The sequence below is a fragment of the Miniopterus schreibersii genome, assembly GCF_964146895.1.
Source record: "Miniopterus schreibersii genome assembly, chromosome: 3".
Taxonomy (NCBI): Eukaryota; Metazoa; Chordata; class Mammalia; order Chiroptera; family Miniopteridae; genus Miniopterus; species Miniopterus schreibersii.
This window is the reverse complement of record NC_138103.1, coordinates 12,279,284-12,296,175: the sequence shown is the minus strand read 5'-3', so window position 1 is coordinate 12,296,175 and position 16,892 is coordinate 12,279,284. Positions and strand designations below refer to the sequence as shown.

The window sequence follows — 16,892 nt, the reverse complement described above, 5'->3', positions numbered from 1 at the left end:
AGCTGCTCAGTGTTTCTTTCTTTCCTCATGCATGTGCCTGGCTTCTCATGCACATAGGCTTCACAGGGTAATCTGAGAATGTATACATGTATGTTTTACGTTTTTATGTGTAATGAATGAGTATGGCCAACTTTTGAATGAGTATGCATAATCAGGTATTCAGTATTACACTTACATCAACTTACTGTCATCAATTTCAGAGTAATTACTAATATATATTATTTAATATCCATATGTTATTGCATATTGTATATTAAGTAATTATTAAGATACTATCACCTATCCTGGGGTTCTTTCTCTAGTTCTAGAATACATTGCTGAAATATACATACTCAGCAACTTATAGAGTTCTGACATTGGTTCCCTGGAGTGGCAGCTGTTATGGTATGAAAGGCCAAGTGGAAGCTACTAGAACTGTCTCTCCCTATCAAGGTAGTACACCAAAAACAATATCATATTCCTGGAAGGATGGCAGAGATTAGTTCCCCCATCTAGGACTTGAAAGATGGAAGGGCAGTGATTCCTACCACATCTCCATTGGACTGCGTAGAAAATGGATAGATCTTGGAGAATGACAGTGGGTTATTATAAACTTAACTAGGTGGTGGCTCCTGTTGGAGCTGCTGTGCCAGAGGTGGTTTTGTTGCTGGAACAAATCAACATACTTCCTGGTACTTGGTGTGCTGGTGGATGTTTTTTTCTTCTGTACCTGGCAGGGTCTGCAGTGTTCCTTCATAGTCATACCTTAGGGTTCTATCAGCTCTCCAGTCTTATGGCAGAACACTGATCACACTTTTTTTTTTTTTTTAACAATATTGATTCAGAGAGAGGAAGGGAGAGGGAGAGAGAGAGAGAGAGAGAAACATCAATGATGAGAGAGTCATTGATAGGCTGCCTCCTGCACTCCTCCGACTCGGGAATCAAGTCCCCAACCTGGACAGGTGCCCTGGCCGGGTATCAAACCACGATCTCCTGGATCCTAGGTCAATTCTCAACCACTGAGCCATGCCTGGCTGGGCCACTGATCACATTTTTCATTCCACAGGATATCAAAGGGGAAATGACTCAGAGGAGAAAGGAGCATACAGGGACTTTGGATCCTCTTTTGGAGAGTTAGCATGTTTTTGGTTGTAAGAGGGATAGTTGCATTACATTAGGCAGTAGCTTGATTTTATGATTGACTTTATTTGGAAGTTAAGCATGTCTAAAGTGAGGTGTATGTATGTGCCAAGTGGACAGGACTGAACTGTGGTGGATTCATATTGTGTCAGCTTGGCTAAATGGGAACTCTGTAGCTTGAGCCACAGGTGACAGTTGACACAAGATATAGGAGGCAGAAGTAGCAGCCACACTCTTCACACTCAGAAAGTTGGTGCAGGGACATTAGGAACTACTGTAGCTTGAGCACACTGTCTCTGATCTGCTGGCTTACCTTGTTGGCACAGGGAAGCTATCAGGTCTGCAGCTCCTTCCAACACCTTTGCTGCATTTGTGACAAACAGCTTTTCTATGTCTTCATCTAAACTATTGCCCAAATGATGATAAAATATTTGAACAGTCCAGAATCAGGTACACAGCCCTATTTATTTTTTAGGGCAGCATACACAAATATACTGGTATAGTACTGAACGTTTATTGAGTACTTCCTATGTTCCAGGCATTTTTCCTGTACTGTTTAGTTATCACAACAATCCTGTAAGCTGGGAATTTTCATTGCTCCAATTTTACAAACAAGTAAACTTAGGACAGAGAGGGTATTAAATAATAGGTAATCTTAAGGTGGTAAAATTGGTACCTAAAGCCAGACTGCCTGACACTAGAATCTGTGTTCTTAAGTTCTAGAGTAGTTCGTTTCTCTCTCAAGAGCCCATTCCTTTCAAGTAGTCTTTGATCCTTGCAACCACATTCTCTGAGTATGCTTGTTCAGCCAGATTATTTCCATGTACCACCACTTCCCTCATCCATTTGAATATTGACTTGTAAGAAATACTTAGAGAATGCTTGTATATGCCAGGCACAGTTCCAAGCACTTTATGAATATTCACTCATATAATCCTGATAATAACCCTATCAGGTAGGTGTTGTTAATCATGTTCTTTCAGATTAAGCAACTGAGCCATAAAGGGGGTAAGTAATTTTCTTAACGTTATACAGGCTAAGTGTAGAAGAATTGGGGTCTGAACGCTGGCAGTTTGGCTCTGGAGTCCATGAGTTGACTATTGTCAGCTTGTCAAGAATGACTTCAATGAGAGGCTGTTAAGGGTTCCTCCATCCTGTATATGCAGAGAATTTGTCCTCAACTTGGAATCTTGCATATTTAGTTCTGCAATAAATGAGTCTACTACTGACCAAGTCCTTTGGAATTAAATTCCAAGCAGCTGTAAACAATAAATATTTTGTTTCCGTTACCTTTGTAGCAATAGCAGGAGAAAAGAAAAAGGTCCAAAACCTATGGGAGTTTTAAATATTTTTTGGTAAGTGTTTATATGTGACTTACGGGAAAATAACTTTTTGGAAAACAACTTTGTTTCATTAAAAAAACCCATCTTGCAACACCTTTAATCAATCAATCTGCAGTATAAGTTAGGTGTGTTTTTGTAGCAACCAAATTGTGAGAACATCCGGCAGCTAAGAGGCAGCAGCCCTGTCATGATTGTGTAATCATGCCAGAAGCTACGCAGTGGGGCTGGCAGAGTGTGGTGGCAAACCTGTGGCAGCCTGACGCTCAGTGGCTGGGCTGCTGCTCTCTTTCTCCTGCAGCACTGCACACGCAACTGTACTTTGTACAGTCTGTTTGTTCTTTTGTAAAACCACAATTTTGTAAAAATTGTGAAATATACAGATGCAGAATGCCACATAAACAAATGTACAGCCTGATAGTTATATAAAGTGTACATCCCTGTACCTGCCTGCCAGTTTAAAAAAGAGGACACGGCCAGCCACTCAGATGCCCCCTCCCTTGGTCTTGCTTTTTACCTGGGGTCACATCCTTCTCTTATGGTTTTCTTACCAAAGTGTGTTTCTTCAAACACTTGCTTAGATTGTTTGGTTTTGCCAGAGTTTTAGTTTGCTTTTGCTTTTTCCCCCAAATTTTTATTTTGAAAAATTTCAGACCTATAGAAAGGTTGAAAGCATAGTGTAATGAGCACTAGTGTGTGAGTGTGTGTGTGTGTGTGTGTGTGTGTGTGTGTGTGTATCTCCTCTTTTTTCTTTCCTGAGCCATTGAATCAAGCATCGTGACCTTGCACCCTTAAATTCTTCAGCATGTTTCTCCTAAGAACAAGGACATTCTCCTATATAGACAAAATAAATAATCACACTCAAGAAATTTAACATTAATAAAATACTCTTATCAAATATATAGTTCATATTCAAATTTCCCCCATTGTCCAGTAGTATTCTTTAGACCTTTTCTTCTTTTCCTCCATGCTCTAATCAGGGATTGTTTATTGCATTTAGTTATCACATCTGTGTCATCTCCTTTGATCTAGAACTATTCCCCAGCCTTTTTTGTCTTTAATGATGTTGGCATTATAAGTGTACATTTGAAGAATTGTCACAAAATGAACACATCTACATAACGAGGACCCAGATGAAATAGAACATTGCCAGCATCCCAGAAGCTCCCCCTTGTGTACCTCTCAATACTACTCACCTACTCCCTCCTTCAGGTAGCCACATCCTCACTTCTGGCCCCATCAATTAGTTTTGCCTGTGTTGGGATTTCATATCAATGGACTCTGCAATATGTATGTATTTGGGGCTGCTTCTGTTACTCAGTATTGTGCTTGTGGGATTCATCCGTGTTGCTTACAGTTGGAGTTTGTTCATTTTCATTGCTGTAACCAACTCTCTGTATGACTGTTTGGCCATCTGTTTATCCATCCTACTGTTGATGGACATGTGGCTTGTTCCCATCTTGGCTTCTGCAGAATTCCTATGAATATGTATGTACTGTATCCTGGTACATACTTGCATGCAATTCTGTTGAGTAAATGGTTAGAAGTAGAATTGTTGGGTCATAGAGTATGAGTATCTTCAATATTAATAGATAATACTGACCTGTTTACCATTGGCTGTACCAGTTTTTCCTTTCACCAGCAGTGTATGAATAGAGTTCTTGTTGTTCTACATCCTCAGCAGCACTTGTCAGTCTGTCTGACCTTAGCCACTCCGGTGGGTGGGTGGCTATCTGTTTATCCATCCTACTGTTACTTGCATTTCCCTAATTTTACTTGCATTTCCCTGGTTGAGTGCCTTTCCTTAATCTGTTGGCCATCTGAATTTGTTCTTTTGTGAAGTGCCTATTCAAGTTCTTGCACATTTTTCTACTGAGTGATCTGTTTTTGTTTTGTTTTGCCTTCTTACTGATTTTTAGGAGCTCTTTATAATCAAGCTACCAGCCTTGTCAGTTATATGTCAGGCAAATACCTTTCCCCTCTCTGATCTTGCCTTCTAACTATGAAATTGCCATTTTTGTAGAGCAGAATGGTCAAATACTGGAAATTTCATATGGTTCAACTTAGTATGTAATAATCTTTTCCTTTGAAAGTTTAATGCTTTTTGTGTCAGGACACCTTCCTCTGCCTCTGAGGTCATGAAATTATTTTGTATTATTTCCTAAATACATTATTGTTTAGCTTTTCAAATTTATGGGGGGTTTTTTGGTTTGTTTTTTAAAACCTAGCCTGCTCCGCTACCCAGCAACAGCCCCACAGCCCAGCAATTAATTTAAAAAAAAAAATCTTTATTGATTTAATAGAGAGGACGGGAGAGGGGGAGAGAGAGAAACATCAGTAATGGGAGAGTCATTGATTGGCTGCCTCCTGCACAACCCCTACATGGGATCAAGCCTGCAACCCGGGCATGTGCCCCAACCAGGAATTGAACCCCAATCTCCTGGATCATAGGTCAATGCTCAACTGCTGAGCCACGCCCAGCCAGGCCTCAAATTTATGTTTATAATCCATGTGGAATTTTTGTGTGTGTGTATCTGTGAGCTCGGTAAAGCTTTTGTTTAAAAAATTCATGTATCTGATCGTCTAAGCACTGTTTTGTTTTTGTTATTTTTAAAGGTGAGTTCAGAGTATAACTTTTTTAGAAATAGGTTTTTATTTATTTTAGAGAGAGAGAGGAAGGGAGAGGGGGAGAGAGAGAGAAAGAGAGAGAGAGAGAGAGAGAGAGAGAGAGAGAGAGAAAGAGAGAAACATCTGTGTGAAAGAGAAACATTGATTGGCTGTCTCCTGTATGCACCCCAGCTGGGGACCAAACCCCCAACCTGGGCTGTGCCCTGACCGGGAATTGAACTGGTAAATAGTTGCATTAAGCTATAGTTTATACACCATAAAATCACCTCTTAAAAGTGTACAATTCACTTATTTTTAGGAAATTTATGAGACATAAGCATCACCATAATTTGGTTTTAGAACATTTCTATCACCCCCCCACCCCTCAAAGTTCGTTATGCTCACTTGTAGGCAATACCCGCTCCCAGACCAACAACTGGGAATCTACTTTCTGTCCTTACAGATTTGTCTTATCTATACATTTCATATAGTTGGAATTATACAATATGTGGACTTTTGTCTCTGGCTTCTTTCACTTAGTATGTTGTTTTCAAGTTTCATACATCTTGTAGCATGGATCAGCATTCAGTCCCTTTGTATTGATGAGTGAAATTGCATTGTATAGCTAGACCATAGTTGGTTTCTCCATTCACCAACTGATACCCATTTGGATTATTTCCACATCTAGGCTATAACAAATAAAGCTGCTCTGGACACTTGTGTGCAAGTCTTGGTGTGGATAGATGTTTTCATTTCTCCTGAGTAGAGACTTGGATTGGAATTGCAAGGTTGTATGGTAATTCCTTTTTGTATAATTTTATTTTTCAAATTACCATTTGTAAATTGACTTTATTCTTTTGATGTGTAGTTCTATGAATTTTTTTAACAAATGTATAGATTTTGTAGCCAGTACAATCAGGATACAGAACAGATCCCACTCTACCCTCCGGACCCTGCCCACAAATCTTTTACATGTGTTCACCCCTTTATAGACTCACCTGTCCCCTCCCATCCCCCTTGCAACAACTAATCTGTTACTTATTCTTCCAGTTCTGCCTTTGGGAGCACGGAGTATGGAATCGTGGAGTACGTAAACTTTTAAGACTGGTTCCTTTCACTTAGTGTAAGTGAAAGATTGAGATTCATCCTAGTTGTGTATCTGTAGTTCATCCTTGTAATGCTGAGCAGTATTTCATCTGTTTGTTTACTCACCTACTGAAGGATATTTAGGTTGTTTCCAGGTTTTGGCAATTATGAATATGATTGCTGCAAATATTTGTGTATGGCATTTTGTGTGAAAATAAGGCTTAATTTCTCCATGGTAAATATCCAGGATCGTAGTTGCTGGGGCATATAGTCAGTGTATGTTTAGCTTTATAAGTAACTTGTTGAAGATTTTTCCAGAGCAGTTTATGCCATTTTGAATTGCCATCAGCAATGTATAAACGTTCCAGTTGTTCCTCATCCTTATCAGCACTTGATATTGTCTGTATTCTTCATTTTAGCCATACTGCTAGGTATGTAGTGACATCTTGTGGTTTTAATTTGCATTTTCTAAATAGCTAATGATGTTGAATATTTTCTCATATGCATATTTACCAGTACAGTTCCTTGGGAGTGGCTGCAAAGGAAGCATCAGACATCCACTTTGAGCTGAACACAAGTTTTGAAAAGACCTTTTTCCTATGCTCTGTAGTGTTGCTTTTGTCATAAATTGTGTCCATATGTGTGAGTCTATTTCTGAACTCTTCGCTCTTTATTTGTCTGCCCTTCCTTATGTCAGTACTCCACTGGCTTAACCACTATAGCTTTGTAAGGGTGTTGGAATCTTGTAACACAAGTCTTCCTGCTTTTCTTCAGGATATTTCATAGAAATGGAATTATACAGTATGTGATCTTTTGTGACTGGCTTTTTTCATTTAGCATAAGGTTCAAGGTTTATCCATGTTTTAGCATGAATTGAAACTACATTTGTTTCCATAGATACTCCCCTTATTAAATGCCTGATTGCACACACCATTGTTAAAAAAGAAACAGACCCCAAATGGAGTCACTTATGCTAATAAGCCCATGTCACCACACCAAGACTTAATACCTAACCTAACTATAGTTTCAGCCTCTCCCAGGAATGTAATCTTAACCAGTCTGGAATTACCTGGTTAGCACTAGTAAGGTAATCTGCCAGATAGACACCCACCTTCCTCCAAAGGAAGATGACCTTGCCTGAAACAATTTACTCTTTGCTAGAATAACTTCCTTGCCCTGCCTTGTGCTCACTATAAACTCTTTCATTTTGTACAGCCCTTCAGAGTTCCTTTCTATTTGGTAGATGGGATGCTGCTCAATTCATGAATCACTGAATAAAATCTAATTAGATCTTCAAAAAAAAACTTCATTCATTTTTATTGCTAAATACTATTTTATTGTATGGATAGACCATCAGTTGATGGACCTTTGTGGTGTTTCCACTTTTTGGCTGTTGTGAATAATACTGTTTTGAATATCAGTGTACAAATTTTTGTGTGGACATATGTTTTCATTTCTCGTGGATATATACCTAGGAGTAGAATCATTGGTAACCCATATTATAACTCTGTGTTTAACATTTTGAAGAACTGCCAGAGTGTTTTCTATACTGGCTGCACCGTTTTACATTCCCACCAGCAGTGTATGAAGATTGTATTTCTCTTCATCCCTGCTAACACTTGTTATTGTCTGTCTTTTTAATTATAGCCATCTCAGTGGATGTGAAGTAGTATCTCATTGTGGTTTTGATTTTCATTTCCCTGATAGCAAAGGATGTTAAGTATCTTTTCATGTGCTTTATTGGCCATTTGTATATCTTCTTGGGAGAAATATCTATTTATACCCTTTGCCTTTTTAAAAATTCGGTTATTTGATGTTTTATTGGTCACCATAAGCATTCTCTATATATTTCATCTCCAGGCATTCACAGCATACCACATTACTCTACTCTTATGTCTCCTCTTGCTTTACTACCTTCATAATAGGCTTTAATTTGTGAGTTGATTAATTGGTGCATCCACTCACCTGTTCATTCATTTATATACATTTATATATTTATTCAACAGATATTTGATTGCCTTAGTTATGCCTTTGCCATTTCTTTGCCTTCTTAGTGCTATTCCAGAAGAACTAGTTCCCATTGCCATTTGTCTAGCTACTAGCACCATCTTCTTCTTTTTTTTTTTTTTAAATAAATCTTTATTGATTTCAGAGAGAGGAAGGGAGAGGGAGAGAGAAAGATAGAAACATCAATGATGAGAGAGTCATCATCGATCGGCTGCCTCCTGCACTCCCCCTACTGGGGATCGAGCCTGCAACCCAGGCACGTGCCCTGACCAGGAATCGAACCTAGATCTTCAGGATCCTACGTCGATGCTCAACCACTGAGCCATATCCAGCTGGACGTAGCACCATCTTCTTGAAGACTCTAGATACTTTCCCTTGAGAGCGTCTATACCAGCCTGAACCTCACATCACCTGATATGACACCCTCTCAGTGACAGCCATACCTCAAGAGTCCCATGTTTCTACCCTCACTCCCACAAAACCAAATAGACCCCCTTACCCCAAAGTCTATAAGTAGGTGTATCTATTTTTTCTTCTTTATAGAAGTTTGCCTCCTTCTGGTAATGTCCAGTCCCTTCACTTGAGTTATGGGTTTTCTCTTCTCTCTTTAGCAACTTTGGTCCTTTAGCTACCTTCCTTTTCTCACATTTTAAAATTTATTTATTCTCACCTGAGGATATATTTTTATTGATTTTAGAGAGAGGTGAAAGGAGAGAGAGAGAAACATCAATCAGTTGCCCACAACCTAGGTATGTGCCCTGACCAGGAGTCAAACCCACAACCTTTTGGTGTATGGGATGACACTCCAACCAACTGAGCCACCTGGCCCCGGCTTCCTGTATCTTTAATCTCTTGTCTCTTCTTGACCAGTCCATCAGCCCACAACATTCTCTAGCATCTCTGCCCTGCAGAAATCCTCTCAGGTGCCACATTACCCCATTTGTCTGCCATACTTCATGTCTAGTCTTCTCTAAAGGATTGACCACACGTGTTTTCTTGACTTCCCCACTCACACGTCAGCCCACCCAGGGTGGCCTGTGTCGCCACCACCCCAGTGTATCACTACTTGGCATTGTACTTACGGTCTTCATTCTGTTTGTATGACTTTCGTCTGACCCCTCTTGTCCTTGCACTTTGCTGGATCCCCTCCCGCACTATTTCTTGACATTGAAGGTCCCCAGGCTTATTTCCTGGCCCTCTCCCTTGTCATTCTCTCTGTGGTTGGTAGTAGTGACATCCCATCTCTAGGCTAGATCTCCTCTCTGAGTGGGATGATGTGGCTGCCTCACTGACATCTTCACTCACAGGCATCTTAACTTAAAGGGTCCAAAACTGAGCTTCCCATTTTGCCCCCCAAATCTTTACCTCTCCCAGTCTTGCCCCATAAATGTATCATCATCCATTCATTTATTGAAGGCAGAACCCGGGGAGTTATCCTTGTTCTCTTGTCTCACCCCCACATCCGGTCTGTGGGAATGTCCTGTCAGTTCTGCCCCTATCCTGAATCTGTCTCCTTTTAGGCTGTCACCCTAGGCTGTACCACTCTTACCCTTGGCCTGGACCACAGCAACAACCTTGGAATGAGTCCCTGCTACTACTCTTCAAGCTTCCCAAGCCATTTACGAGCTACAACTGAGGGTTTTTTTTAAAAAAAGCCAGCCAGCCATTTGGGACCCTTGGTAGGACCTTGGAACTGAAATCAGACAAAAAATTGGTGACATTTGAATAAAGTATATAGTTGAGTTAATAATATTGTACTGATGCGAATGTCCAGTTCTTGATTATTTTTCTGTGCTTGACATAGTACAGTAAGACATTAGCATTAGACATGTTGGGCCCAGCGGGCATGGCTCAGCAGTTGAACATCGACCTAGGATCCAGGAAATCAGGGTTCGATCCTCGGTCAGGGTACATGCCTGGGTTGCTTGATCCCTGGCTGGGGCATTCAGGAAGCAGCAGATCAGTGACGATTCTCACGTCATTGATGTTTCTCTCTCTCTCCCTCTCCCTTCTCTCTGAAATTAATAAAGACATATTTAAAAAAAAAAACCACATACAAAAAAAAAACATTAGGACATGCTGGGTGAGGTATATAAAGGAATTCCTTGCACAATATTTGCAACTTTTCTGTATGTCTAAAATTAGTTCAAATTAAAAGTTCTTAAAAGTTAAAATGCAAAGAAAATAGGATTGTGTGTGCTGCCGTGCTTAAAACATTGCTGAGGCCTTCCACAGGCCTAGCACGTAACTCAGAATGTTCTTGATGTCAAATGCCTTACTTCCTCACTTTGCTTCAGCAATGGTGGCCCTCTTTCAGCAGGTGAAGACATGATAATCTTTTTCACACATGCCGATCCCTCCATCCAGTGTTGTCCTCCTCAGGCCCACAACTGTGATCAGCTCCTTCTCACACTGAGGTCTCCACCTCAATACTGTTTCTTCTTTGAGGTCTTCCCTGACTCCCATATCCAAATTAGCCCCCCATTGACTACTGTTCTCTGTTGCACAAACCTCTAGTTTTCTTTATGGTCCTTATTCAAAGCTGGTGATTAGTGTAGTTTATGCTAGTTTCATGAGGTCAGGGATGGTGAATATCATGCTCATAGTTTTATCTTAGTGTCTAGCCTGGCATATAGCTGGTGTTCAGACAGAATCAGTAAACAGTTCCGTGTTCCTTATTGTGTAAGGAAAGTTTGCTGTATAATTCAGTCTCCAGAGAAATTCCAGGACTTGCATGTTTCATTCTGCCCTTCCTTGATGTTCATGATGACCACTGCTGCAGAGATGTGAGTCAGTTCTTCACATAGTTGAGTGCCCTTTGTGCTTGGTCTTCATCTAGGTACTGTAGGTAATAAAATTAACAAGGCGTAGTCAAATGTAAGGTATTATTGGCATTTATAATAGGCCTACCCTCAATCTAAGTAGATTTCAGGAGCTCATTATCTGTTGAAAGAATGAATAGAATAAATAAGAAATATTTTTCTTTTAAATTGCTGCAGATATATATACACATACTCATATATATACAATTACATCATATATACACACATACAGCATTGCGGAATCTTTAATCTTTCAGATATCCTTCAAACTGTTTCTCTCTTGTGAAGGCAAAGGATGGGCAGAGGACCATGGGTCTTACAGCTGCTCTTAGAGCATGGGGCTCTGCCACTGCCCCGCCTTTCCCAGACACCCACTGGAGTATCTTAAGGCGGCTTGATGAAAGGCTATGGGGGGAAATTGTTAGAAGTGGGGTTTTTTTTGTTTCACCCGAGGCTATTTTTTCCATTGATTTTTAGAGAGAATGGAAGATGGGGAGAGAGGAGAGAAACAAACATTGATGTGAAAGAGACACAACTATTGGTTGCCTCCAGCACGCACCCCGACCAAGGCCCTACCTGCAACCCAAGTACGTGCCCTTGGCTGGGAATCGAACCTGAGACCCCCTGGTGTGCAGGCCTATGCTCTAACCATGGAGCCATGCCGGCCAGGGTGTTAGAGGTGTTTTTGATGGTCTCAGTGATTAAAGGTTATATATTGTCCATGAATTTAATTTTATTCAGGATGGTAAAGAAGACATTACAAATTAAGTATATAATAAAAATGCAATAAAAAGGAACCCATTGGGTCTGATCTGGTTGAGAACTTGTGGTTCACTCTCTGGTTTCCAGAAGGTGTTATTATGGTTCCTCAGGGGATTTAAAGGAATTAAAAAGAATCAACAGGCATATCATGATTCATGATGGTCCCCAGATGAGGCAGAGCTTGCCGCTGAGACCTGCCACTTCGGCATGGAGGCACCATCACACAGTGTCTGGCAGAAACTTTGTGTTGGTGATACAGGAATTTCTGGGATATGAGTGGGAGACCAGATGTTGTCACCTGTATTTATGTTAGGAAGGCAAAATATGCAAATCAGTCAACTGCAGGGGTGAATTCCTTGACCACAGGTAGCTTATAGAGCAGTGGGCAAGGTGTGGTCCCTGGTGTTCTCAGCAACACATCACATGTGATTTCACAGTGCTCACAAGACCAGAGATCACATGGACTACTGTGGACATTCAGACATAAGTTGGCAGGAGAGAGGGGACCCTGGAGGCAGTGGGATCCTTGAAGGGCAGAAGGAGAGAAGAAGTTGGCCGAGGTGACTAGAGTGAGTTTACCTGCTTCTCGAATTTGCCCATGGCTGAACCTCAGTGGAAGGGGCACTACAGTAACACTGCTTCTGAAACACCTTTGTAGGTTTGTGCCAAATCCTATTAGCATTGTGGCTGTGTGCCTAGTTAAACATTCAAGCCCCAAAGAGTCAGAGAGAACCCCCCACGAAATGGTAATTTGTTCAGTCATGTGTTTTACTACATGTGTTTCTTTTAATGGGTGTGAAAGATCAGAGAGTTTGGTGTCCGGTTGACAAACTCCTTTTAAGTATCATGTAGTAAAATCATATAAAGGGTATTAAAAAGTAGAAAATATGTCATATCTTATAAATATTCACATTAAAAGCATTTTTAGGAATATATGTCAAACAAAGTTGATCTTTATATGGTTGGGCTCTGAATTAGATTTTTGAACCAATTTTTCAACCCACTTTAAGTATTTTTTGAAAATATTCAATGTTTCCAAGCTCTCCTGTTTTCTTATTTTTTTACCATATTCTTTGGTAGAGTATTTCTTTTTTTAATTTTAATTTTTAAATTATAGTTTACTTTCAGTATTATTTTGTATTGGTTTCAGATGTATAGCATAGTGGTTAAGCTATCATATGATTTACAAAGTGTTTCATCTGATATTTTCAGTACCCACCAAGCACAATACATAGTTATTGCAACATTGTTGACTATATTCCCTATGCTGTACTTTACATCCTTGTGACTATTTTGTAACTACCAATTTGTATTTCTTAATCCCTTCACCTTTTCCACCTAGTCTCCTAACCCCTCTTCCCTCTGGCAACCACCAGTCTACTCTCTGTGTCTATGAGTATGTTTTAATTTTGTTTATTCATTTATTTTGTTCTTTAGATTCCACATATAAAAGTCATTTGGTGAAATCATTTGGTATTTATCTTTCTCTGACTGACTTATTACCCTCTAGGTCCATCCATGCTTTTGCATATGGTAAGATTTCATTCGTTTTTATGGCCGAATAATATTCCATTGTATATATGTAGCACAGCTTTTTATATCCACTCATTTATTAATGGGCACTTGGGCTGCTTCCAAATCTTGGCCTTTATTTTTTTTAAATATGTTTTTATTGATTTCAGACAGAGGGAGAGAGAGAGAGAAACATCAATGATGAGAGAATCATTGATCAGCTGCCTCCTGCAGGCCCCCTACTGGGGATCAAGTCTGCAACCTGGGCATGTGCCCTGACCAGGAATCGAACCCGTGACCTCCTGGTTCATAGGTCGACACTCAACCACTGAACCACGCTGGCCAGGCCAGCCTATTTCTTACATGTTTCTGTGTCTAAAGTATTTTGTCATTGCTTCAAAAATTTATGCTTATTTTAAACATAAAGTAAATAAGACTAATATAGGAAGTGAAAATAAATGAGAAACATTTCTAATATAGAAAGTGAATGTTTTCCATAATCCTATTATCCTGTTAATATTTTGGTGTATTTTTTTTTTTAAGTTAATGGTATTTTTATTGAAAAAGTAAAAAGACTACATTTACAACTTGGAATGGATATAAATAGTAATTTTTTGAACAGCAAGCTGATGGTTGTGCTGAAGTCCACAGCCACAGCCTACCTCTGCCGGCTCCAAGTCATGGTTCAGAAGGTTTTAAAAATGGAGTCCAAAGATGCTCCCTTTGTAAAAGTTTCTTTTAAAAAATTTGTGTGAATGGTGACAGCCTGGTACCCATTTCACTCTAGTACAATGCAGACAACACTAAACCAACACATGTGGGCATGCCATCAGGGTGTGTCACATGGTTGGGGCACAGAGAAGTGCAAGAGGACCACCCTGCTCAGACGGTTTTTCCTTCACATTTTTCTACACATATCCTGAGCTAAACTAATTTTAAACGAGTTTGCTTTCAATAAACCAGCTATAACAATTTATACTAACAAACTGAACTAGAACCCGTTTGAATAGGTTTTGAATTTGTTTTTTCATTTTTTGTTTTTAATATAAATGCCTAACTGTGCTCAGTTGTCAAGCTGCATGCATGAAAAACTGGCCATGCATGAAAAACAAACAGTGTATTAATCATTAGCAAATGGAGCTGCAAGGAGTCCACTAAGTGCGTCCTTATAATTAAGGTAGTACAAGTATTTATATTGTAAGACTGATGTGTAGGGGCCATGACCACCAACCAATACATGCAGATATTTTTATGTGTGTGAACAGAAGGTACTTTTGACATTCAGTTTTGCTGTATAGAAACAATGAGTAAATGACTTTTTTTTTGCAAGAGGTAAGTAAAAGATTCAATTCGGTTCTTCTCGGAGTGGGGAGGAGTTGAAAGTAGGTCTTCATTTTGCCGTTGTCATCTGTACAAAGTCTTCATAGTTGATTTGTCCATCTCCATCAAAATCTCCTCTGATCATTTCATCTACTTCTTCATCTGTTAGTTTTTCTCCTAAGTTTGTCATAACACGATGTAGTTCTGACGCACGGATGTAACCATTGCCATCCTTGTCAAATACTCGGAATGCCTTGTGGATTTCTTCTTCACTATCTGTATCTTTCATTTTTCTAGCCATCATAGTAAAAAATTCTGGGAAGTCAGTGATGTCATTACCATTAGCATCCACTTCATTGATCATATCCTGCAGTTCAGCTTCTGTTGGGTTCTGACCAGTAACCTCATGACAGTGCCAAGTTTCTATGTTGTGATGGTACCATTGCCACCTTTGTCAAATAGGGAGAAAGTTTTCTTGAATTCAGCAGTCTGTTCTTCGGTCAGCTGATCTGCCATGGTGCCAGCGAAGGGAGGAAGGGCAGAGAGATGGAGGTGGCTGCACAAGCACAGGGGCTGTGAGTGGGGGTGCCTCTGCTGCTGCTGCTAAGGCATGGTGTGTGCTGAGCACTGTGCCACTTCTGCTGCCACCACCGCCTGCACCACTGTCTGCGAGACTCCCAGCACAAATGCCCTGGTGTATTTCTATATGTTTATTTTTTAAATTAAATTTTCAACTTAATATATTGAGGTATAATTGACAAATAAAAGTATAAGATATTTAAAGTGTTCATTGTGATTTGATATACGTGTACACTGTGAAAGGATTCTCCCATCTAGTTAACACATGCAAAACACTCATCAAAAGAGAAAACCTTGATGTGAGTTGAAAACTGATTGACTTGAAAAGTGAGGAAATTCACATCCATCACCTCACATCACACCTCTTTTGTGTGTGTATGTATGTGTGTGTGTGTGTGAGAGAGAGAGAGAGAGAGAGAGAGAGAGAGAGAGAACGTTTAAGCTCTTTTAGCAAATTTTAATTATATGATATTGTGTTATCAACTGTAGTCATCATATCTTACATTAGATCCTTAGACCTTGTGTTTCGGTGTTCTTAATGTAGCCTAGTGTCGTTCAGAATAACACTTTGTTTCTTTCCTATATGTTAGCTGCTCTTTGTGTCTTCTTTTCTCATCTGCCTGGTTTGGGGCCAGCACCTCTAGTGAGCAGGGGCCTGCTTGCTGGAGGGTTTGGAATCTTCCTTCCCAGGGAGTCTGAATGCATGGACCTTCTCCCCACTTCCATCTATCCTTCAGAGTCTGTAGCAGGGCCCTACTTTCCATTCTAAGACAAGGGAGCTTCTGAAGACTCATCCCCGCTTTCTATGAGAGGCTGTAAACTGCAGCTCCAGGTCATGTTTTTGAACAAGTTGCACCTCTGCATGTCAGTGCCCCAAGACCCCCCTCCCTCGTCCTCTCCTCATATATGGGCACTTACTACTCACTGCCTTAGTTTTGCTTTCAGTTTTGCTTCTTTGAGGGTCTACAACATATTTGTGATTTTCTTGAGGCATGAATTACAGCCACGTGCCATGCAATGTGAGGCTAGTGTGGGAGAGCGAATCACCCAGCCAGTGACATCTAGAGTGGCAGAGTGGCCCTCCTCTCAGCTTCTCATCTAATGCCCAGCAACACTTTTAAGGTTTTTAAAAATATACCACACAAGCAGAACTTTGATTCTTCTGAGAAAGGTCTAAAATAGGGAGACCACCTCTAATGCTGAAGTGAAATTAAAGAAATTGGAGATACCTAAGATGATATTGTTTCTTTCTTTTTTTTTTTTTTAATCCTCAATCAATATTTTTTCCATTGCTTTTTCAAAGAGTGGAAGGGGGGGGGGAGAGAGAGAGAGAGAAACATCGATGTGAGAGGGACATCGATTGGTTGCCTCCCACATGCGCCTCGATCAGAGCCAGGGATTGAGCCTGCAACTGAGGTACATGCCCTTGGCTGGAATTGAACCCAAGACCCTTCAGTCTGCAGGCTGATGTTCTACTCACTGAACCAAACTGGCTAGGGCTGTTTCTTTTTAACAATTTTTTTTTTTTTTTAATCCTCACTCAGGGATATGTTTATTGATTTTAGAGAGAGAAAGAGAAGCATCAATTGGTTGCCTCCTGTATGTGCCCTGACTGGACATTGAACCCACAACCTTTTGGTGTACAGGACAATGCTCCAACCAACTGAGCCACCTGGCCAGAGAAGAAGATATTGTTTCTTGATTAGAAAACAGAGGTTTTAGGTTTCTTGATGATTTC

General features: G+C 40.2%; 1 protein-coding gene and 1 pseudogene across 3 annotated transcripts in view; one reads left to right on the top strand and one right to left on the bottom strand.

Annotated features, from left to right (window-relative positions):
- The window catches only part of ADCY9 (adenylate cyclase 9), a 122,625-nt gene that overhangs the window by 61,078 nt on the left and 44,655 nt on the right, over positions 1-16,892 (top strand). The gene's annotated exons all lie outside the window — the stretch shown is intronic.
- On the bottom strand, positions 14,637-15,091 carry LOC308555168 (calmodulin-alpha pseudogene; annotated as a pseudogene). The gene has a single exon. The product of its transcript is annotated as a calmodulin-alpha pseudogene (transcript).